Genomic DNA, 22,417 nt, shown 5'->3' on the forward strand with positions numbered 1-22,417 from the left:
TTTATAAATTATAAAGACAAATTGTTTAAATAATACAATATGTTATTATCACCGGCAGAAAAGTGAAAACCAGTTAGTATATAATTTAGTAGCGCGTTCAAACAAACTCTTTAGCTTTAATATTAGTAAAGATAGGGACATACATCGTGAATCGACGTTGTTTTCTACTATGTAGTAGTATGTACTCTGTGATAAACCAGAAGGCTGATCACCTACTTGTCCCTAAAGAAAATCGATCAGTGAAACAGATGTATAATGCATCTGCCCCTTACCCCACTAGGGGACACGGGACTTCACTTTTTTTTCACGCTCTGTGATAAAATCTTTCCTTTTTTAATCTATATTTTAGTTTCCGCCCACGCGTCCCCAGTAAGGTCGAGGTTGGTTTTTTGTAAAATAATACACATTTGAATTTCGAGACTCCATGACGTAAACGGTGGAATATATTGTAATAATCATTTTATAGCGACTGTTGCTTGTTGATTTTTTTTTCTTTTTATGTGTCGATTATGGCCTGTGTCAAACTTGGGTTGAATTTAGAAAAAGTTCTTTTTTCGTTTTTGGCGGCAAGAAATTTTTTTTTATGATATTGATAGACGGCCTGTGTCTCTGGCTTGTTCTGAATTTAAAAAGTTATTTTTCCTTTTTTCGCGTCAAGAAAAAAAAGTATGATATTGACAGACGGCCTGTGTCTTTGGCTTGTTCTGAATTTAAAAAGTTTTTTTTTTCTTTTGTCGTGGATGAAAAAGTTGACAGATATTTTGGAGCACAGATAAGTTAAAACTATTTACGTGATACGTGTTTAATACAGATAGACGAATATTAATTATTTAAGTCCGAAGTTAAGAGAGCTTTACATATTTTTTTAAATATCCTCATATTATGTTAAAATATGTGTGTTCTACTGTAACACTTTTAAAAGTAAACTCGATAAATAAATTTGTGATTGAGTTTAAATTTTCTGCAGGAATAAAAATGGAAGCTCCGAAGTAAATTGAATAATATAATATTTTACGAGAACCAAGACTAAACAAAAATATGATAAATACATTAGCATTCTCCAATCTCCACAGTGGAAATTAAGAAAAATTGAATTTAAAAGAGATAGTCTATCTACGTCATATTTATTAGTAGCTGTTCCCCGCGGTTTCACCCGCATTGCTCGGCTCCTGTTGGTCTTAGCGTGATGATATAATATAGCCTTTTCGATAAATGGGCTATCTAACACCAAAAGAATTTTTCAAATCGGACCAGTAGTTCTCGAGATTAGCGCGTTCAAACAAACAAACAATCAAACAAACAAACAAACTCTTCAGCTTTATAACATTGGTATTATAGATTAATCTCTAAGGCCAGTCCTTGCAATTTTTTTTTATAAAACTTCACTGTTGTTTACATTTTCCACTAAGCTATGCGCACGACTTGGTCCGTATCCTCATTTTATTTGTCGAATAAAGCCTTGAGCATAAAAATTTAGTTTAAATTCAAAAACAAATTTTCTGACAAACTAATATTCCTATAAAAAAATAGGTTGTTATGTCCGTTTGTTTTTACAATAAGACTCCTCGTGTTATATTTTTCGTGTTTTTTTGTAGTCCTGTATTTTGCAATGGTGCATTACAATTATTTTACTACTTTAAAGTATAAACATAATAAATATCTATTTAGATAAAAAGGTAATATTGGTTAATTTAATAGATATAAATTGTACTTAATATATTGTATTACAATATCATTAGGAATACGATTTATTAATTGTCACGTAATTATACAGGGTGTCCCTCTATTGGTATACTAAGCGTGAACGGACTTATAGTTTTGCATACACTGATCACGTAAAAAATATTTTTAAACAAAAAAATTACATCAAAATTTTTTTGTTAAATTTTTCCATAATATCTATGTTTTCTTCTCTATCTTCGCGCAGCCGGCATATACCGCTTCGCTAATGTGAGCATTTTATCAATGAAAACATAATCTTAGAGAAAGCTCACGTGCGGGTGGCAAAGTTGGGCGGGTTGCTTGTTAGGGGTCTACAGTCTACACATAGAGTTTTAAGAATTCATTTATTTGAATAAAAAAATGCGTCTGGAATTTTATAAGTATTTTTTACGTACTCAGCGTATGCAAAACTATAACTTCCTTTGAGCTTGGTTTACCAACGGTGGGACACCCTGTATAAATTGAGTTATATTAATTGGAGAAATTTAATAAGAAATTTACTTAATATGAATGAATGATTGAATGATATATCGATATACAATATATAAATCAATTCCTATTGAGTAAATAAACCCTTTATTAAAAATTATTGAAATAAACAAAGGAAATAATATAAGTTTTGTGCATTAGATCGTAAATGAAAACCGCTTTTCAGTGTTGTTAATAATTTTTCGCGATTTTATTTTCCATTTTGTACAAAAAATAGAATTTCTATAAATAAACTAAAATACCACGCCCTACAAATAAAAAAAAAATTCGTTCAAAAATCGCCCCACAAAGACTTTTCCCGTTGTAAAACAATTTCTCGGAAAATCGAGATTTTTTACTGGCAATACTTACATTATTTATGAATGGCGTTCTACTTTTTAATTCTAATTTCAGGGAAGAGAGATGACTGCTAGAAAGAGAGGTCAGTATGAATGAACTTTTTCCTTTTTCCATTCACTAGATTTTTGCTCCCATTTTTTTGGATTTAACAAATTATTAAAAACTACAAAATTAGAGGTTTAAGAAATTAAACGGATATTAAACACGATTTTTTCATAGGTACCTATCTACTATTAAATTTCCTGACATTTCGTTTTCGTTACAGGGAGCGTGGTTTCTGATAAACTATATTGAAGATACATAATTAATCTGTACTTAATATTATAAAGCTGAAGAGATTTTTGTTTGTTAGTTTGTTTGAACGCGCTAGTCTCAGGAACTAATTCGATTTGAAAAATTCTTTCGGTGTTAGATAGCCCATTTATCGAGGAAGGCTATAGGCTATATATCATTACGCGACCAACAGGAGCGGGGGAATGCGGGTGAAACCGCGTAGCACAGCTAGTAGTCTATAATAACTAAAATACCTATTATAGTGATCGTAAAGTTACTATCAGGTACATTTAGTAAATTAATATATTCTAGGTAATTATCCATTACCTAATTATTTTCATTATTAAATTGTGAAGTCCCATGCCCCCAAGTGGGGTAAGGGGCAGATGCATTATACATCTGTTTCACTGATCGATTTTCTTTAGGGACAAGTAGGTGATCAAGCTTGTGTCCTGCCAGACCGAGACATTTTTTTTTTATTTAAGTATATTAAATATCAATATGTTATTCGATTTGACATATACACAAGCGAAAGCTTATGGGATCGTGCCGTGTGTGAAAATTGTCCAGAAATATTTATTTATTTATTTATTTAATTACCTATTTATCAATAAATCGCAATTAATTACATTAATAGCATTTAATTGAAGTAATTAACCCACATATATCATTACTTCCGTATAGTAATAGTTTCTTGTAAAGGTATTTATTTAAAAATCACGTAAAGTCCAAACAAACTGGTCTAACCTAGATCTAGACACAATCTAAAACCTAGACATCATGTTTATGTAATACTATTACGCATCATTTTTTCACCTGTCACATTTATATTGATGGTTTTCTCGACCTGTTTCAGGATGACCTATTTTTGTAGTTAACTGTAACTGTTGTTTGATAGGAAACAATATAAAAATTTAGATAAACACGAATTAATAAGATAAATTCATTGAGATATTACTACGTATAAAGAGGACACCACGAACAAAATTTGTGCGACAAGCGCGGCGGTGCGTGGTGGCTAGTAAGTCTTTGTACATATTCTGCCTCTTATTACATATAAATTAAAACCAATCAATGTAACAAATAAATATTGTTTATCATATAAAAAATGTGAATAAACTTATCAATTAAAACCAATCAATGTAACAAAAAAAAATTGGTTTGAGACGATTAACTTTAACTCGTGTTACAATTAATATTGTAGTAGCGATGTCCTCTCTAGTACCTACGTAGTACATAGTAACTTAATGGGTAAATTCGCGATTATTGTATTGTCACCGATCCTTGATAAGTATTCAAAGTTCGAATTAAATCTGACCGTTTAAAGTGGGTCAAAATCGAGTTTAAAGGAGTCGTTAACATACAAACATATTAAAAAAAGTATGTATATAGACTATAGTATAAAACCGTAAAGTAGGGTGTAAAAAAAGAAACATTATATTAATTATCACATACTTTTTGAGTAGGTAAAAGTAGTACCTAGTAGACGCACTTTTAGAAGACTGATTTGTATATGGGCAGATATCTGGTGCGTTTAATCCATATTTTAGAAGAATATTCCAGAATAACAGGAGGGTATGGTCCTTACGAAACAATAACGTCATGTATTTGACATTTCGTTCAAAACAAACTTATATTTAGATCTCTTTGTTTGTTAATATATACGCTTAAGTGGGGCAACACCGACGGTTTTAAAGTGACACCATTTCTAAGAACACATATCATCTACGCAGTTCGGATATTTTTTGGGATTGCAAGGATACGATTGAATGTTATTTATACATCTATACTAATATTATAAAGCTGAAGAGTTTGTTTGTTTGTTTGAACGCGCTAATCTCGGGAACTACTGGTCCGATTTCAAAAATTCTTTCGGTGTTGGATAGCCCATTTATCGAGATAAGGTTATAGGCTATATATCATCACGCCACGAACAACAGGGGTGGAGCCACGGGGGTGAAACCGCGCGGAGCAGCTAGTTACTATATATGGATAAATATCTAATTTAAATAGCTTATAATGTTTATTTACCTTTTTGCTAAGAAACATATTAAATATAGTTTCAACATATACAAAAACTGATGTTGGTATATGAGTGAAACTCTTAACTTAAGGTGGCCAGGCCGCTCAAATGATGAGCACATAATTAAAAAAATTAAGACTTATACATATAAATTAGTATTTTACATAAAATTAATAGATGATTAAGTAGGTATATTGAGCACCGGTTGGCTTGGTTGGTAGTGGCCCTGCCTTCCAATGCAGAGGTCGTGGGTTCGATTCCCACCCGGGGCAAATATTTGTGTGATGAACATAGATGTTTGCTCTGTGTCTGGGCGTTAATTCTCTATATACGTATCTATATATGTATGTGTGTTATATGTATGTTTATCAGCCATCTGGTTTCCATAACACAAGCGAAAGCTTAGTATGGGATCAGATCGTGCCGTGTGTGAACAATTGTCCTGAAATATTCTAATATACATTTAATATTTATATAATATGATGATTTAATTCCTCGATGAGTACCTACACCGAAACAATTTTTCAAATTGGATCAGTAGTTCCTGAGATAAGCGCGTTCAAACAAACAAACTCTTCAGCTTTATAATATTAGGATAATCAAACGAAAATGTAGTGTCAAAAAAAGACACGTGTAGGCACCTTTTTTACAAAAGAGAGCAGAGAGATATAAAGTAGAGTGAATAAGAAAGAGATGTATATATTTTACGATACTTCACTATATGTTTATACTGTTGTAGGATATTTTATATATTTATTTATTCTTATAAATATTCAGAAAGAAAAACATACATACATACGTATAAAATACTATAACGTCTTAGGAAATAATACCTATTGTTATACTGTGTGTGTGTGTGTGTGTGTCTTATACTACTTGATACCATTTGAGAAATTACCCTACGTCCTAATAATAAACTACCCCCGTACCAAATTAATAATGTAGATTTAATTATCTAGATTCTATACCATAAAATATATTATGTTCCAAATTTCCTACAAATAAGTGTTTAACACGTAGCCGTCACTTGAAAATAAAAGTTAGGTTGAAAAGAAATCGCCACCTTGCTCTACTTCTAATCATCAATCGGATTAATGTATTTTGACGACGCGGTTGGCGCAGTGGTTAAGTAACTGCCTACTGAGCCGACGGTCCCGGGTTCGATCCCCGGTCAGGGCAAATATTTGTGTGATGAACTCAATTATTTGTTCTTGGGTCTGGACTCTGGGTGTTATTATCTATATATGTATGTATTTATTAAATATTATATTTATCGTCGCCTAGTACCCACAACACAAGCCTTAATTGAGCTTACTGTGGGACTAGGTCGATTTGTGTAATAATGTCCTATAATATTTATTTATTTATTTATTTATTTATTATTTTAAAAAGAATGATGGCAATTTTGAAAATATTGGGTATGAATGGGCGAAATTTGACTTTTTATCAGTATTATCACGTATTATGCCGCGTCCAACACAATGTCGATTTTAATAAAAATTTAAAAAAGATACCGTTATCTTTTCAATCAAGGAGCTTCTGAAAACGCTACAACGACGAATAACAATTTTATATAAACAAGATTAGATAATATTATGTATAAGTCTATTCTATACATTTTAATTTATCACATACCAACCTTTTAACTACTTTACCATACAAATTTTCCACACCTATTCTTTTCTACACCAAAATACATGATAACTGCGTTAAAAACAACCGACTTCAAACTTGCACTTGCAACATTTACAAATACAGACAAAAATGCTCATAAAATAAAAACTACTGGGCATATCCGAATAAAATTTTTATGGGAACAAATCGACACCATCCCGCATCAAACAAAAAAAGAATCACGTAAATCGGTTCAGAAACCTCGGAGTAATCGGTGTACATACATAAAAAAAAACATACCGGCCGAATTGATAACCTCCTCCTTTTTTTTGAAGTCGGTTAAAAATCGTTCCATTGATTTAGTCTTTCAGCCACATAGATTCATATTTATAATAACATAAGTTAAAGCCTTGAGACGTGATGTTTTTTCACTAACCGGAAGAATATTTTGATTACGTGACCCAAGATGACCCAATTTATTCTGTACAGCCAAAATCCGTCGAGACTCGTAGGGTTGCCAGCTGTAAGCAATAATAAGTTTTTAAGTAGCTTTACGCCCGCATTTTCAAAGATATATCTATATAGATAAAACTCAAAGGTGACTGATATAGTGATCTATCAACGCACAGCCCAAACCACTGGACGTATCGGGATGAAATTTGGCATGCAGGTAGATGGCATGACGTAGGCGTCCCCGTAGGATTTCCCGAAATTCTTGCGGGAACGGGGAAAAACGGGGATGCACGTACAAAGTCGTGGGCGGAAGCTAGTATAATATATATATTTCAAAGAAAATATATTAATATTAGCAAATTATCTATAAATAAATGTATCTTTGTATATTGCATAGTTCCCTTTCCCGTGGGATTTCCAGGATAAAACCTATCCTATGTGTTAATCCAAGTTACCCTCTATATGTGTGATAAATTTCATTCTAATCGGCTTAGTAGTATTTGCGTGAAAATGAAACAAACAAGGGCGAAGCCGCGAGCGGAAAGCTAGTTTTTAACCGACTTCAAAAAAAGGAGGAGGTTATCAATTCGGCAGGTATGTTTTTTTTTTATGTATGTACACCGATTACTCCGAGGTTTCTGAACCGATTTACGTGATTCTTTTTTTGTTCGATGCGGGATGATGTCGAATTGGTCCCATAAAAATTTTATTCGGATAGGCCCAGTAGTTTTTATTTTATGGGCATTTTTGCAAGTGCAAGTTTGAAGTCGTTGTTTTTAACGCAGTTATCACTTGTAAATAAGTAGGTACATATTATGTAGTCGACTTGAAATTGAAAATATACGTTATCGGCCTAATTACCACTATTTTTCAAACATGTTTTCGAGTACAGAAAACGCTTCGATAGCTTGTTTTTTTTTAATTGTTGTGCAAATTTTAGTGAAGTGATTGAAAAATATGTTCTAGATTTATAGTGACATTATGTATGTATGTTGATAAAATGTCATAATCCTACTTAATCTAATATCTAATATATATTATAAAGGCGAAAGTTTGTAAGTATGGATGTATGGATGTTTGTTACTCTTTCACGTAAAAACTACTGAACCGATTACAATGAAATTTAGCACACATATAGAGGGTAACTTGGATTAACACATAGGATAAGTTTTATCCCGGAAATCCCACGGTAACGTGAACTATGCGGGTTTTCCTTTGATAACGCGGGCGGATATCTAGTTATTTATAATAAATAATTACAATTACCAGCTACGTTTTTCTGTATCTTACTAATATTATAAATGCAAAAGTTTGAGAGGATGGATGTATGTGTGTGTATGTTTGTTTTTAACTTTTTCACGCGAAATATTACAATGAATTTTAGCTTCTAATTCTAATTTTCTAATCGGATCAGTAGTTCCTGAGATTAGCGCGATCAAACAAACAAACTCTTCAGCTTCATCATATTAAGTATAGATATATTATGTCACATCATAAAGCTTCTCCAATTATTTCAAAACAGACACCCCTATCATACGGAAATATAGAAAAAATATATATGGCGACCTTCGATTTTTTGTTCTGTATGCAAACGAATATATCCCCGAATAATTTTCAATAAATTTCGTCAGGATATCTCGCCATTTGTTGCTTATAAAAAAGGATATGTCTTTCCATAAAGTAATTCATAAACGAGCTTACCTCAGGAACTACTGTCTACGATTAATTTTTTATGTTGGATTGTTCATTAATCGAAAACGGCTACAGGATAAAATCAAGTTACGAACATAATGAGCGGAGAAACTATGAAAAATTCTCAATGGTAAGAAACATTTTTGAGAGCAGACAAAGATACGTGGTCAGTTATATTAATATCTAGCTATGCACCGCGGTTTCACCCGTTTTGCTCCGCTTCTGTTGGTCTTAGCGTGATGATATATAGCCTATAGCCTTCCTCGATAAATGGACTATTTAACACCGAAATAATTTTTCAAATCGGACCAGTAGTTCCTGAGATTAGCGCGTTTAAACAAAGTATTCAGCTTTATAATATTAGTATAGATATCTTAAGTACTATAACAGCCAAATATTTAGTGTGCTTATCTACCGAATTTACAAGTCATAGTCAGACATTTTCCGTTCTTCCAAGTTGAAAAGGCCAGACGCTCAAGCTACTTCTAGACCTTGTTACCAATGCATCTAAAACCCTCTTTCCATAGCCCAGTTTATTTACTGCCGATTTTGCAATAGTCCTACATCAACTATACTGTCTAGGGCTGTATCTCTATACTATAGAGATTATAGTACGTACATACAGGCTTACGGCTCTTGTCACACGACACATTAATAATCTATATAGGGTTTAGGTAAAGTTGGCGTCGTGATGAACATTCGCGGTCAGTGGATGAAACTTGGATATTTTAAAAGAACTGTATATTATAGCAAAACATATTATGGACATAAATCTTCAAACGTATTAGGTTCAGAGATATTTGGTTATGTATTATTCATTTGCCTAGAAGCTAGATGATTTATTATAAGACTAGGTTTCCGCCTGCGCAATCAAACAAAATCCCACATAGTTCCCGTTCCCGTAGGATTTCCGGGATTGCGTCATTTTCCCGGGATAAAAAGTAGCCTATGTCCTTTCTCGGGTATCAAAATATCTCCATACCAGATTTCATGAAAATTTGTTCAGTAGTTTAGGCGTGATTGAGTAACAGACAGACAGACAGAGTTACTTTCACATTTATAATATAAGTTTAGAAGTTTAGATTTAGATTTTTCTGACAAGTTTCATCACAGGGCGCGAAATGTCATCACGACGCCATGCCACTAGCCCATACAAAAGAACCCAAACCAATTTGTAGCGAAAACATTTAGCACGAGAGATTCAAGATATGATATTCTATAGGTAAACCTCTCTGCGTGTTGGACCTATGTCTCCACGAAGGCTTAAAGACTGTATCTTCTTTCTAGTAGTGCTCGAATATTATAAAAAAGATATTTAATAATAATAATACAAACAATAAATTAATGTATGTAGTAGTTAAGTATATAACTATAGTCTATGAGATGCATTCGAACTTTTGAAGACTTTATAAGTTAAAAAATTCAGAAGGCTGATTATCATATTCGTAAATAAAATCGATCATATTGCAAGAAAATGTTATAAAAATATTTAAATATTTTAAACATATGTACCCTCGTTGTATCACGTTTTTATAATATGATAAAATGACATCGTCTACAACAAAAAACTTTCTCAAATTTGTCGCCATAAGCTTTGTATCAAGCCCAATGTTACCATACCAAGTACTCTGCCTTATTTTTGGCAACTAATTTCACCATAACAGTGGAAACTCCCCGACATTATAATATATCCAAATTTGAAATAACAGTAGAATTTTCTTAAAACACCGCCTTAACTGTACATTTCTCGATTGTATTGTATAAATACATAATTGCTGTACACTGTGACACTGTTTTCGTCACCGTTAGGCAGTGGCAGCCATTTTGAGAAAGTTCGATCGGATACGAGTACTTACAAGTTTTTTTTTTTAATGTGGGTATTTTTTTAGTGTAGGTACTGAAAAATATGTTAAACTAGCGGTCCGCCCCGGCTTCGCCCGTGGTACATATTAACGTTTTCTCTACATAAGAACCATCCTCGTACTTCAAGGAATATAATAAAAAAAGAATTATCGAAATCGGTTCAGCCGTTCTCGAGTTATGGAATTACAACGAAAAGTGGCATTGATTTTTATATATTAGATTGTCATTACCTACTTAGCCTATAATAACTCGTAGCACTGATTCAATTGCAGTTGCTACTGCTTTGCCAGCTTTTTTTTAGATTTTAGGCTATTTTCTTGAAAGTTCTAAAATACCAAAATTCTCGCCTTATCCGATGACGTGACGGTATCGCCATGACGCGACCTTGAAATTCACAATTCACTTCAATAAAAAAATACTGTATTTTAAGTTTTAATCCTTATGGTATACTTTTGATCATTCACCCACACTCCTTTCTTCACTACTATATGTAAGCGTTTCTCACTTTGTTAAATAAAAATATTCATAAGCACATACACATAAAATGTAACGTTATCACGTTGAAATAAGTTGTGCGATATTGATCATTATCATACATGTTCCCACAGCTGGGACACGAGCCTCCTATGAGGGTACACCGGTACAGGCCATAATCCACCACGCTGGCCAAGTGCGGATTGGCGGATGTCACATGCCGTCGAACTTTTGATTCTTATACATGTCGGTTGACACCAAACTGTCTCGATGCACTGAGATTAATAGATACATTATTGTCTATTGTACTTTTGAAGTGAAACTTCTTTATCCGGGTTGGAAAAAAATTTAGTGCAACATTTTTTCGTTACGTCTGACATTTTTCCGTTACGCGCCATCTTTTTCGTATCCCTACCACACGTGATTCGACGTAATTCTGTAAAGTTGCATATAGTAATTTTTTTTAATAAAGTCATAAAGAAGTTTCACTTCTTACGTGTGTACACTAGTACACGCACACATTTTTTGTATATTGTGTATTGGAAATAAAAGAGAAACTCTTTCTTTCTAAAAGTGTTTATCTGTCTTTTTAGACCTTAAAAAGGCATTTGATACCGTCTCTTTACCCACCCTTATAACCAAACTTGAAAATATAGGTATCAGAGGGACTCCACTTAAACTTTTTAAGAGCTACCTACTAGGCCGTAGTCAAAGTGTTAAAATTGAAAATCTAACAAGTAATTATTCAGACATAACATTTGGAGTTCCACAAGGAAGCGTATTGGGTCCAACACTGTTTTTAATTTATATTGATAGTTTATTGAATCTAAATATTGAAGGAGGTCAAGTCTTCTCATATGCTGACGACACTGCTATAGTTTTTACAGGTTCATGTTGGGAGACTGTTTTTAATTTAGCTGAAAAAGGACTTTTGGTAGTAGCCAAATGGTTAAAAATAAATCTCTTAACATTGAATGTTAAAAAGACCAATTACGTATGTTTTTCATTAAATAAGAGAACTCAACCAAAAAGTAGCCTAACTTTAAAAATACACCAAGATTGTACAGGAAACTCAATGAGCTGCAGATGCGATACTCTTGAGCGATTACGTTCCGTTAAGTATCTGGGAGTCGTTATCGATGACAGGCTTTCGTGGCATGATCAAATTGATTTTGTTAACGGAAGGCTCCGCAAACTTATATGGGTTTTTAAATTACTGCGTGATGTGGCTACAGTAAAACTATTAAATCAAGTATATTTTGCTCTGGCTCAATCTATACTCAACTATTGTATTTCAATATGGGGCGGTGCCAATAAATCTAAAATAATATCTCTTGAGAGGGGCCAGCGATGCTTATTGAAGGTCATGTTCCACAAACCAACTAGATTTCCTACAGAAGATTTATATAAACATTGCGGTCTCTTGTCTGTTAGAAAATTGTATATTTTAAACTCTGTCTTAAAAACTCACAAAAACCTGCTATTTAATCCTACGCTTGATTTTGGAAGAAGAAATGATATTATTAAAATTCCGCATACTAAAACATCCTTTGCTAAAACACAATTCGCTGCTCAATCTTCAAACTTGTATAATAAAATAAATAAAAAATTAAATGTAGGTAAATTGCTCAATAAAAACTGTAAAAAAGTATTAACGGAATGGTTGAAACCCTTAAGCTACTCAGATACCGAAGCTTTGCTCCAATATAAAAAATAAACGTGCTGTCAAACACACACACACACACACACACACACACACACACACACACACACACACACACACACACACACACACACACACATGCACACACACACACTCATACAGATATTTTATTAAATTCTTTCTTTTCTTTTGTGTTTTTGCATTGAATTCATTCATATTGTTTTATTTCTGTTTCTGTGTCTAATAGTGTTAAGGAAGAGCGGAACCTCCTGACACAAGCATTTATTTGCTTACTAGGAGTGTTCCAATCACAAATAAGTTAAGGACCTATTGTAAAAGGAAGAAATAAATAATTTGAATTTGAATTTGAATTTGAATTTGAATTCTTTCTTTCATTCATTCACAGGATATTAACATTGATTGTCCAATTAATGTCATGAAATGAATCCTATGCCACTTTTTATGTATTGAATTTTAGTCTTTGCGTAGCTGATTTCCAGTATACTTATTGAAGATATTCTATACTATTGTCTTAACACCATGTAGCCATAGAATCATGAATATATGAGTTGTATTCGCATTATAATGAGATGGATATACTGACTTGTTAAACTCCAATTCACATTCGAGAAATAATTCTGGACACAGCTTTTAATTGAAATTACTCGAAAGAACGTAAAATTTAGTAATTAAAAAAACAATATTAATTGTATAATCTCTTATGCGAGTATCCGAACACAATCTAATATTCCATTCAAACGAAAACAATATGTAGTCGCGATTTGCGTCAGAACAGCATTTGAATTATTAAAAATAATTCCCTTCGAGATCGAGATACGTGACCGACGCGGACGCCCCGTAGGACACACGGGGTAGCCATTTGCAATAATTATATAGGGCAGGTTATATGCACATGGCTACAACACAGGCTACAATATCGATTGTCACTATAAAACAGAAATGAAGAATATTCAAGAAGTTCAGAAATTGTCTAACAGCCGATTTTGGAGTTGAGAATTGATGTGATAACGATTTGGAAAAGCTTACGTCGGGAACAAGAAAATGTTTAACTGATAGAGACGTTCATCATCACGCTAAGACCAACAGGAGAAGAGCAAAGCGGGCAAAACCGCGTGGCACAGCCAGTTAAAAAATGTGTGCGTGTACTAGTGTACACACGTAAGAAGTGAAACTTCTTTACGACCTTATTTTTCAAAAAATAATTTACTACTTATATGCAACTTTATAGAAATACGTCGAATCACGCGTGGTAGGGGTAAGAAAAAGATGGCGCGTAACGGAAAAATGTCACGCGTAACGAAAATATGTTACACAAAATTTTTTTCCAACCCCGATAAAGAAGTTTCACTTCAATAAAATAAAATTTTTGGCGCCAAAATATGTGCTCAAAACCTATCCAAGACGTTAAAATTACGAATTGAAAATATTATGTTTACCACAAAAAGTATGTTAATCCTATCCTACTAACATTATAAATGCGAAAGTTTATGAGGATGTGTGTGTGTTTGTTACTCTTCCACGTAAATACTACTGAACCGATTACAATCAAATTTAGCACACTTATAGAGGGTAACTTGGATTAACACATAGGATAGGTTTTATCACGGAAATCCCACGGGAACGGGAACTATGCGGGTTTTCCTTTGAAAACGCGGGCGGAAATCTAGTTTCTAATGTTTTTTCGTCTCAAACTTTTTGGTCTGTGTAGCGCATGTCGCGTGACGCACGATACGTACGATAATTATCGTACAAATACGATAATTTTTAGTTAAATGTCTATAGTGTGAAAAAAAGTTTCACATTTACCGTGGTTTCATAAAACCACACTACATTTTTTTTTCCATAATATCGTACTATAGTCAGTTGTTAAACTTCGTTTATAAATAGGTAGGTAGGTGTAGTTACGCATATTGACTTTGAAACAGTGCGTTGAAGCTTGCTATCGGTTTTATAGGTTTTTTATGCGTTAACTCTGTTTGTCTAGACTGCATCGATTATATTGTTACGATAGCATTTGTAAACAACACAAGTAATAAAACAACCGACTTCAAACTTGCACTTGCAACATTCACAAATACCTACAGACAAAAATGCTCATAAAATAAAAACTACTGGGCCTATCCGAATAAAATTTTTATGGGACCAATTCGACACCATCCCGCATCGAACAAAAAAAGAATCACGTAAATCGGTTCAGAAACCTCGGAGTAATCGGTGTACATACATAAAAAAAAACATACCGGCCGAATTGATAACCTCCTCGTTTTTTTTGAAGTCGGTTAAAAATGTAAATTATAATAGAACATTTACAAGTAGGGAATCATAGAAAATCAACACAATTATTTTACTACTACCTAATTGAACTACACAAGATTAATTACAGATTAAATAAACGCATCAAATGTAGGTATTGACATTACTCAGAAGGCATTTATTACTGTACATATATTTAGCTAGCTTTCCACCCGCGGCATCGCCCGCGCAGTCAAAGAAAAACCCGCATAGTTCCCGTTCCCGTGGGATTTCCGGGATAAAACCTATCTTATGTCCGTTCTCGGGTATCAAAATATCCCTATACCAAATTTCATGCAAATTGGTTCAGTAGTTAAGGCGTGATTGAGTAACATACAGACAGACAGAGTTACTTTCGCATTTAAAATATTAAAAAATTAATATAATATACCTAGTATGGATGAAATATAATATCAATCATTTTGACATTTTATCACTACGTATGCATTACTAGCTGTGCCCCGCGGTTTTACCCGCATTACTCCACTCCTATCAGTCTTAGCGTGATGATTAATATAGCCTTTCTCGATTAATGGGCTAGCTAACATCGAAAGAATTTTTCAAATCGGACCAGTAGTTCCCGAGATTAGTGCGTTCAAACAAACAACCAAAGTCTTCAGCTTTATAATTATATAGATTTATAAGACAGTATTTGAATTATTAGAAACATTATTCAAAGTAAAAATACACATAATTGTTTTTACGTTACCATAATCGATTCATAACTAAGATGTATCATGCACCTTACGTCAGAGCATCATTTGTAAGTCAGATCTCTCTCGGGACTATTATAAAGTGGCCGTGAATTTGGGACAAGTAAACTAGAATAGATAGTATACCCTAATTTATCATTTATGTAATCTTTACCTGCGTATAAGGGTGCTATTCCACCAATAATATGCGCGGATGTGTAGCGAGGTTTGTAAATAACCAAATAGTATCGCTTCACTTCAAACTCAATATCGAAATTCTCGAAAGGTTCCAGAATAAAACAGAGAGCTATGTTCAACATCCCACCATACATTAGCAATAAATATATGATCTCAACCTGCACACAGTGAAGCAAGAAATTGAACTAAACAGCAAGAAATATCAAGGCAGATTGGGACACCATATAAATAAATTAGCTGCTGAACTGAAGGGAGGGGGCACTGTGAGATTTTCTCGCCTGAAGAGAAATAGCATACCCGATCTTGCGATAAGATTGCCAGACAAATGATGAGCTTTGCGTCACTGGATGCAAATCTCAGTGTATAAACATATATACAGATGAAAATCAGAAACCATATTAGATTATTGTTTACATAAACAGATGGCTAAGTTGCAGTATAGAAAAAAAAAAAACTTCAAACTAAATGAAGCGATATGATTGGTTTTTAAAAAACACATTCCTCGTTACACAACCTCGCACATTACTGGTGGATAGCACTATTATGTCACAAAGAAATTGGTTTGGAACCAATTATATTTAGTAAAAAAAAAATTTTTGCACACCCACATAGTGGGTAGAATTTATAAGGCCGCGTTTCCATCTGCAAGAAAACTTCCGCAAGAAAATATGTCCGACAGTCTGTCTGAACAGCTTGCAAGTATATAATTCCACCGGGAATCGAACCCTTCGGTTATACGCTCACGCATAAGCCACTGTACCATGGAGGCGGTCATTATTGATAATAAATAATAATTAATAGTCGCCTAAAATTAAGGAACACCAAATTATTGCATTAGGTCTGCCGAAGCGCATTGTACATTGTCAAACTATTATCGACATTGTCCTCATTAAAATACAGGGTGGTTCTAAATTACGTTGACAAATTTCAAAATAATAAATTTCAAAAATGGGACATGCTGCGTTGCTTTTGTTTTTTAACTATTATTTTCACATGTTTTGGCGCCAACTTAAAGTTATTTGTGAAGAGAATAAATTAAAAATTAGTCATTTTTTACTATGTCTGCTCAACGAGGTGCAATAATATCCTTATATGAGGCTGGTAAGCGGCAGTGTGCGATAGTGTGACTTCTCAGTATCAGTCGGCAGTTAGTTTCTTCTGCTATTAAACGCTACGATGAGCTTGGCCATCTTGGTAACTGTCTGGGAAGAGGCAGAAAAAGAACTGTAAAGACGCCTAGGCTTCGACATATCGTCAAACAAAGATAGACCCGCAATTCACAAGCCAAGGTAAGAAAAATGACTCGAGATTTAGGTGTAAGTCATTCAACGTTACAACGAGTTGTTAAAAATGAGCTCAAGTTAACAGCATACAAGCTTCGAAAAGCGCAGCGGTTGGATGATAAAGATAAAAAAATACGTCTTGAAAGATGTCGCTTACTGAACGCGCGCTCCGCTGGTGAAGCGTGGAAAAATATTTTTTACACCGATGAAAAAATTTTTCAGATTGAACAGTCTCATAACCGCCAAAACGATAAAGTTTACTCTTCTAGTCGCCTGGAGCCACAGCAATTATCCCCCATCGGCATAGACCGGATTCAGTCATGGTTTGGCGTGGCATTTGCTCAACAGGCAAAACTCCTCTCGTTTTCGTAAAAAAAGGTGTGAAAATGAATCAAGAAATAAACCGACGCGATATTTTAGAGCGTGTAGTTCTTCCTTGGAGCCAGTAGCACTTCGGTGACCAACCGTGGACTTTTCAACATGACTCTGCTGCATCTCACAGGGCCTCAAATGTACAGTAGTGATGTATGGACCATTTCCCAGAGTTCATAAGTTCCAAGGAATGGCCTCCATTTTCATCAGACCTTAATCGAATGGATTTCAGCGTATGGTCAATTCTAGAGGCGAAGGCCTGTGCAACATCACACAGAAGTGTAGACGCGCTGAAGGCAACACTTACTCGTGAGTGGGACAAAATATCTGAAGAGGAGGTACGGAAAATCGTCGAAAACTTCAGAAAACGTTTAAGCCTTTGTATTAAAGCTAAAGGTGGTTATTTTGAAAATAAATAGATATTTACATTAAAATAATACTGTATTTTTATTATAAAGTAGTCACAGATATACTGTATAAAAGAAAAATAAAATAAATCGTAAAATAAGTTGTCAACGTATTTCAGAGCCACCCTGTAACATTCAAAAAAGCGCAGCGCCCTAATTTTCATGTAACGTTCCGATGTTCCTCAAAATAAATTGTTGTTACTTTAATTTTTAATTTTATTTTAATGAAAACAATGTCGAAAATAGTTTGACAATGAAAAATTCGCTGCGCTGGGCTTCGGCATATCTGCGGAGGCCCTTATTTTTAATCTAGCTTTTAAAAACGATTTACCTCTTATTTGCATAAGTACCTAAGTATTTTAAATTATTTAAGTATGTGTTTTCGATCTTGCCATTTTTCCAAACTTAGCACTGAATAATACATCTTTTATTGCCCCAAGCAACCCTCCTGAACCCTCTGCTATAGTAAATAAACAGCCCTCAAAATTATACGACAATTCAAATATCAGAATTTAAAATTTAAATATAAAGCGATTCTGATCTGATATGGCGTCAGTTTAAAAGCTAATCTTGTAGTGGTCACTTCTATGTTGGGTGAGTTTTTAATTGTATTTACTATTATCTAAAACTAGCGGCCCGCCGCGGCTTCGCCCGTGGTCCATGTTTACGTTTTCAAAGAATTTACGAAATCGGATCAACCGTGCTCGAATTTCGCGCTCAGCAACATATTTGGCGACTCATTTTCATACTATAGAAGACCAGCTTTCGGCGATAGGATAGGTTTTATCCCGGAAATCACACGGGAACAGGACCTATGCGGGTTTTTCTTTGAATACGCGGGCGAAGCCGCGGGTGGAAAGCTAGCTTAATACTTTATTGCACAAATTACAAGAAGTAAACTTTTACTTATTTATTAAATACAAAAAAATGAACAAAAGGCTATTATAAACTAGCTTCCGCCCGTGACTCCGTCCGCGCGGAAAAATTAAGAAAAGTTAAGATTTATTTTTTTTCTACGTATTTTTCCGGGATAAAAAGTATCCTATTTTATGCCTAGGATAATAAGGTATAATTATACCAAGTTTCATCGAAATCGTACCGTTAGTTTTCACGTGATGCCTGAACATACAGACAGACAGACAGACAGACAAAAATTTTTTAATCACATATTTGGGTTTGGTATCGATCCAGTAACACCCCCTGCTATTTATTTTTTCAATATTTTTTATGTACAGAATTGACCCTTCTACAGATTTATTATATGTATAGATGCGAAAGTTCGTGGGGTTGGTATGTGTATGTATGTTTGTTACTCTTTCACGCAAATACTACTGACGCGATTACAATGAAATTTAGCATACATATAGAAGTTAACTTGGATTAACACGAAAGATAGGTTTTACTTTTATCCCGGAAATCTCACGGGAACGGTAACTATGCGTGTTTTTCTTTTTAAGCCAAAGCCGCGGGCAGTAAGCTAGTACTGTATATAAATTAATTATTACAATAATATGTATTTATTTTGCGAACATAAGCATTATTTTTAATAGGTTTGCTTCTACATCGTGTAAATAATTTCAGTTTGCACGTGGATCATAGTCTACAATTTTTATACAGAAACGTTCAGCTGTTCTGAAGTGAAAATGTATCTTACATAAAACAAAGTATCTAATTACATATTTTTACAAACTCTTCCTTTAAGCTAGCACGCAAGAGCAACTTTTGTCTCCGCAACTATTTTGTCTCTCCCATCAACTCTATAGGAAGTTGCGTCGCTACGTGCGCGCACTTTCTTACTAGCCTATAGAGTTGATGGGAGAGACAAAATAGTTGCGGAGACAAAAGTTGCTCTTGCGCGCTACTTTATTATCACAACCTATCACTACATAGTATAAAACAAAGTCGCTTTCTCTGTCCCTATATGATATATCCCTATGTATGTTAAAATCACTAATATGATGCGGTTTTTTTAAAATAGATAGAGTGATTCAAGAGGAAGGTTTTAGTATATAATTTATTAGGTTTTAGACAAAGCGGGCGAAGCCGCGGTCGGTAAGCTAGTAATTAATATTTGAGGAATACATTCTGTAACATATTTCGTTTGATGCTAGTTTTATTAATTAAAATCTAACGACATTTTAAATTAAACAAGCCCTTTAGAACACGAATAAATTATTTGTAAACTTTAAGCACAGATAATATAATACTAAACTAGTACTTTGTAAAATAAACGCATCTCTAAAACATTTAATGAAATTGAAAAAAAAAAAATTAAAAACTTAACACCCTTTTACATAATCGGTTAAATAATAAAAACTATAATGGCGCCTCGTAACTTAATACTGTTAAATGATGTCAGCGTTATGGTATTCAGTTAGGTTTAAAATTCTCAGAAATACTAGGTGTTTTCCATGAATCTACCTCCTCATGTAACAAGACATTTAACACCTATGTTATTACTTATTACTGTTTGGCCTTGTAACATCAGCTAAATATGTAGGCCAGGTATTTTAATAATAATTAATTAATCTATAGTTACTATCACTACATAGTATAAAACAAAGTCGCTTTCTCTGTCCCTATGTCCCTATGCTCCTATATATGTCCCTTTGTATGTACTTTATAACTACGCAACGGATTTTGATGCGTTTTTTTTTAATAGATAGAGTGATTCAAGAGGAAGGTTTTAGTATATAATTTATTAGGTTTTAGACAAAGCGGGCGAAGCCGCGGGCGGTAAGCTAGTAATTTTATAAAGCTTTTGTTTGTTTGTATGCGCGAATCTCAGGAACCCGTACTATTTGAAAAATTATTTCACTGTTAGATAGACTATTTATCGAGGATGCCTATCCATACTAATATTATAAATGCGAAAGTAACTCTGTCTGTCTGTCTGTTACTCAATCACGCCTAAACTACTGAACCAATTTTCATGAAATTTGGTATGGAGATATTTTGATACCCGAAAAAGGACATAGGCTTTTTATCCCGGGAAATAGGATAGGTTTTATCTTTTGAAGAGCAAAAAATGCAATAATTGTTGAAAATAAGCACTAGGTATTACAAATAGTTATCTAGAAACACTATATCTATGTTTTTCTAATACCTAGTCATAATAAAATAATAATTGGCGCCAGTAAGCGGATACGTTTCCGCATTTATACATACTTATTATAAATAATTTTGTTTGTCTATTTGTAACTACAAAACGAATAAACTAATTGCCTGTGACATGCGTTATCAAATGTTAATTTTTTTCTTTACAAATAAATATGTTACGGGTATTACAAAAACTTTTAATAAATAAATAAATAATGGTCATCACCATAAGGTCGTAAATAAACTAAATCTATATAATTATATATAAAACTCAAAGGGGACTGATATAGTGATCTATCAACGCACAGCCCAAACCACTGGACATATCGGGCTGAAATTTGGCATGCAGGTAGATGTTAGGACGTAGGCATCCGCTAAGAAAAGATTTTGAAAAACGGGGATGCACGTACAAAGTCGTGGGCGGAAGCTAGTATTTAATAAAACTTAACATTGTGACCTGAATGAAAAATTAAGGCCGTGATAAAGAGGCGATTTTTCACTATTATAAGTTTCATAGCGCATCGTAATCACTATACATAGTATAAAACAATTAACAAAGTCGCTTTCTCTGTCCCTATGTCCCTTTGTATGCTTAAATCTTTAAAACTACGCAACGGATTTTGATGCGGTTTTTTTAATATAAACAGTAATTCAAGAGGAAGGTTTAAGTATATAATTTACTAGCTGTGCCGCGCGGTTTCAGCCGCGTGGCTCCGCTCCTGTTGGTCTTAGCGTGATAATATATTACTCGTGGATAATGTAGCTTTCGAATGGTGAAAGAATTTTTGAAATCGGTCTTAATAATTATTAACTACCTAGATAGTTGGTTAGTATGTTAGTAAGTTTGTCAATAAGTTAGAGGTAGATAAAAGTGTTAAGACTAACCTTGACCGATAACGCTGAAACTTTACGCGCGCGCTTCTTTCTCGTGTCAACTGTCATTCATGAGGCGCCATTTTGAATTTGATATGCAGGCAACTGTTCACATGTCTTGGCGCTGTTTTAAAGATAAATACAGTTTAATTATTAATAATTAAACAACAAGTAGGTATACTATTTTAAATCTATACTAATATTATAAAGCTGAAGAGTTTGTTTGTTTGAACGCGCTAATATCGGGAACTACTGGTCCGATTTGAAAAATTCTTTCGGTGTTAGATAGCTCATTTATCGAGAAAGGCTATAGGCTATATATCATCACGCTACGACCAACGGGACGGGAGCCACGGGGGTGAAACCGCGCGGAGCAGCTAGTTACTTATATTTATGGTTGATAGTTGATACCTACTTATCAATGACATTCCCTGATAGGTAATTCGACACGTTTTGGCGTTATGTTTTATGTACTTACATTAATTTTTATTTTAATCGATAGCTATTATAAGCTACAGGAAGCTGTGAATTCAGCTACTGTTATATTATATTATGTATAACACACTCTCTTCTTA

The 22,417-nt window shown here is 33.8% G+C and overlaps 1 protein-coding gene across 1 annotated transcript in view; it reads left to right on the top strand.

Annotated features, from left to right (window-relative positions):
* The window catches only part of LOC123704684 (cholesterol 7-desaturase nvd-like), a 31,314-nt gene that overhangs the window by 1,396 nt on the left and 7,501 nt on the right, over positions 1-22,417 (top strand). The gene's annotated exons all lie outside the window — the stretch shown is intronic.

Source organism: Colias croceus, chromosome 30 (assembly GCF_905220415.1).
Source record: "Colias croceus chromosome 30, ilColCroc2.1".
Classification (NCBI taxonomy): domain Eukaryota; kingdom Metazoa; phylum Arthropoda; class Insecta; order Lepidoptera; family Pieridae; genus Colias; species Colias croceus.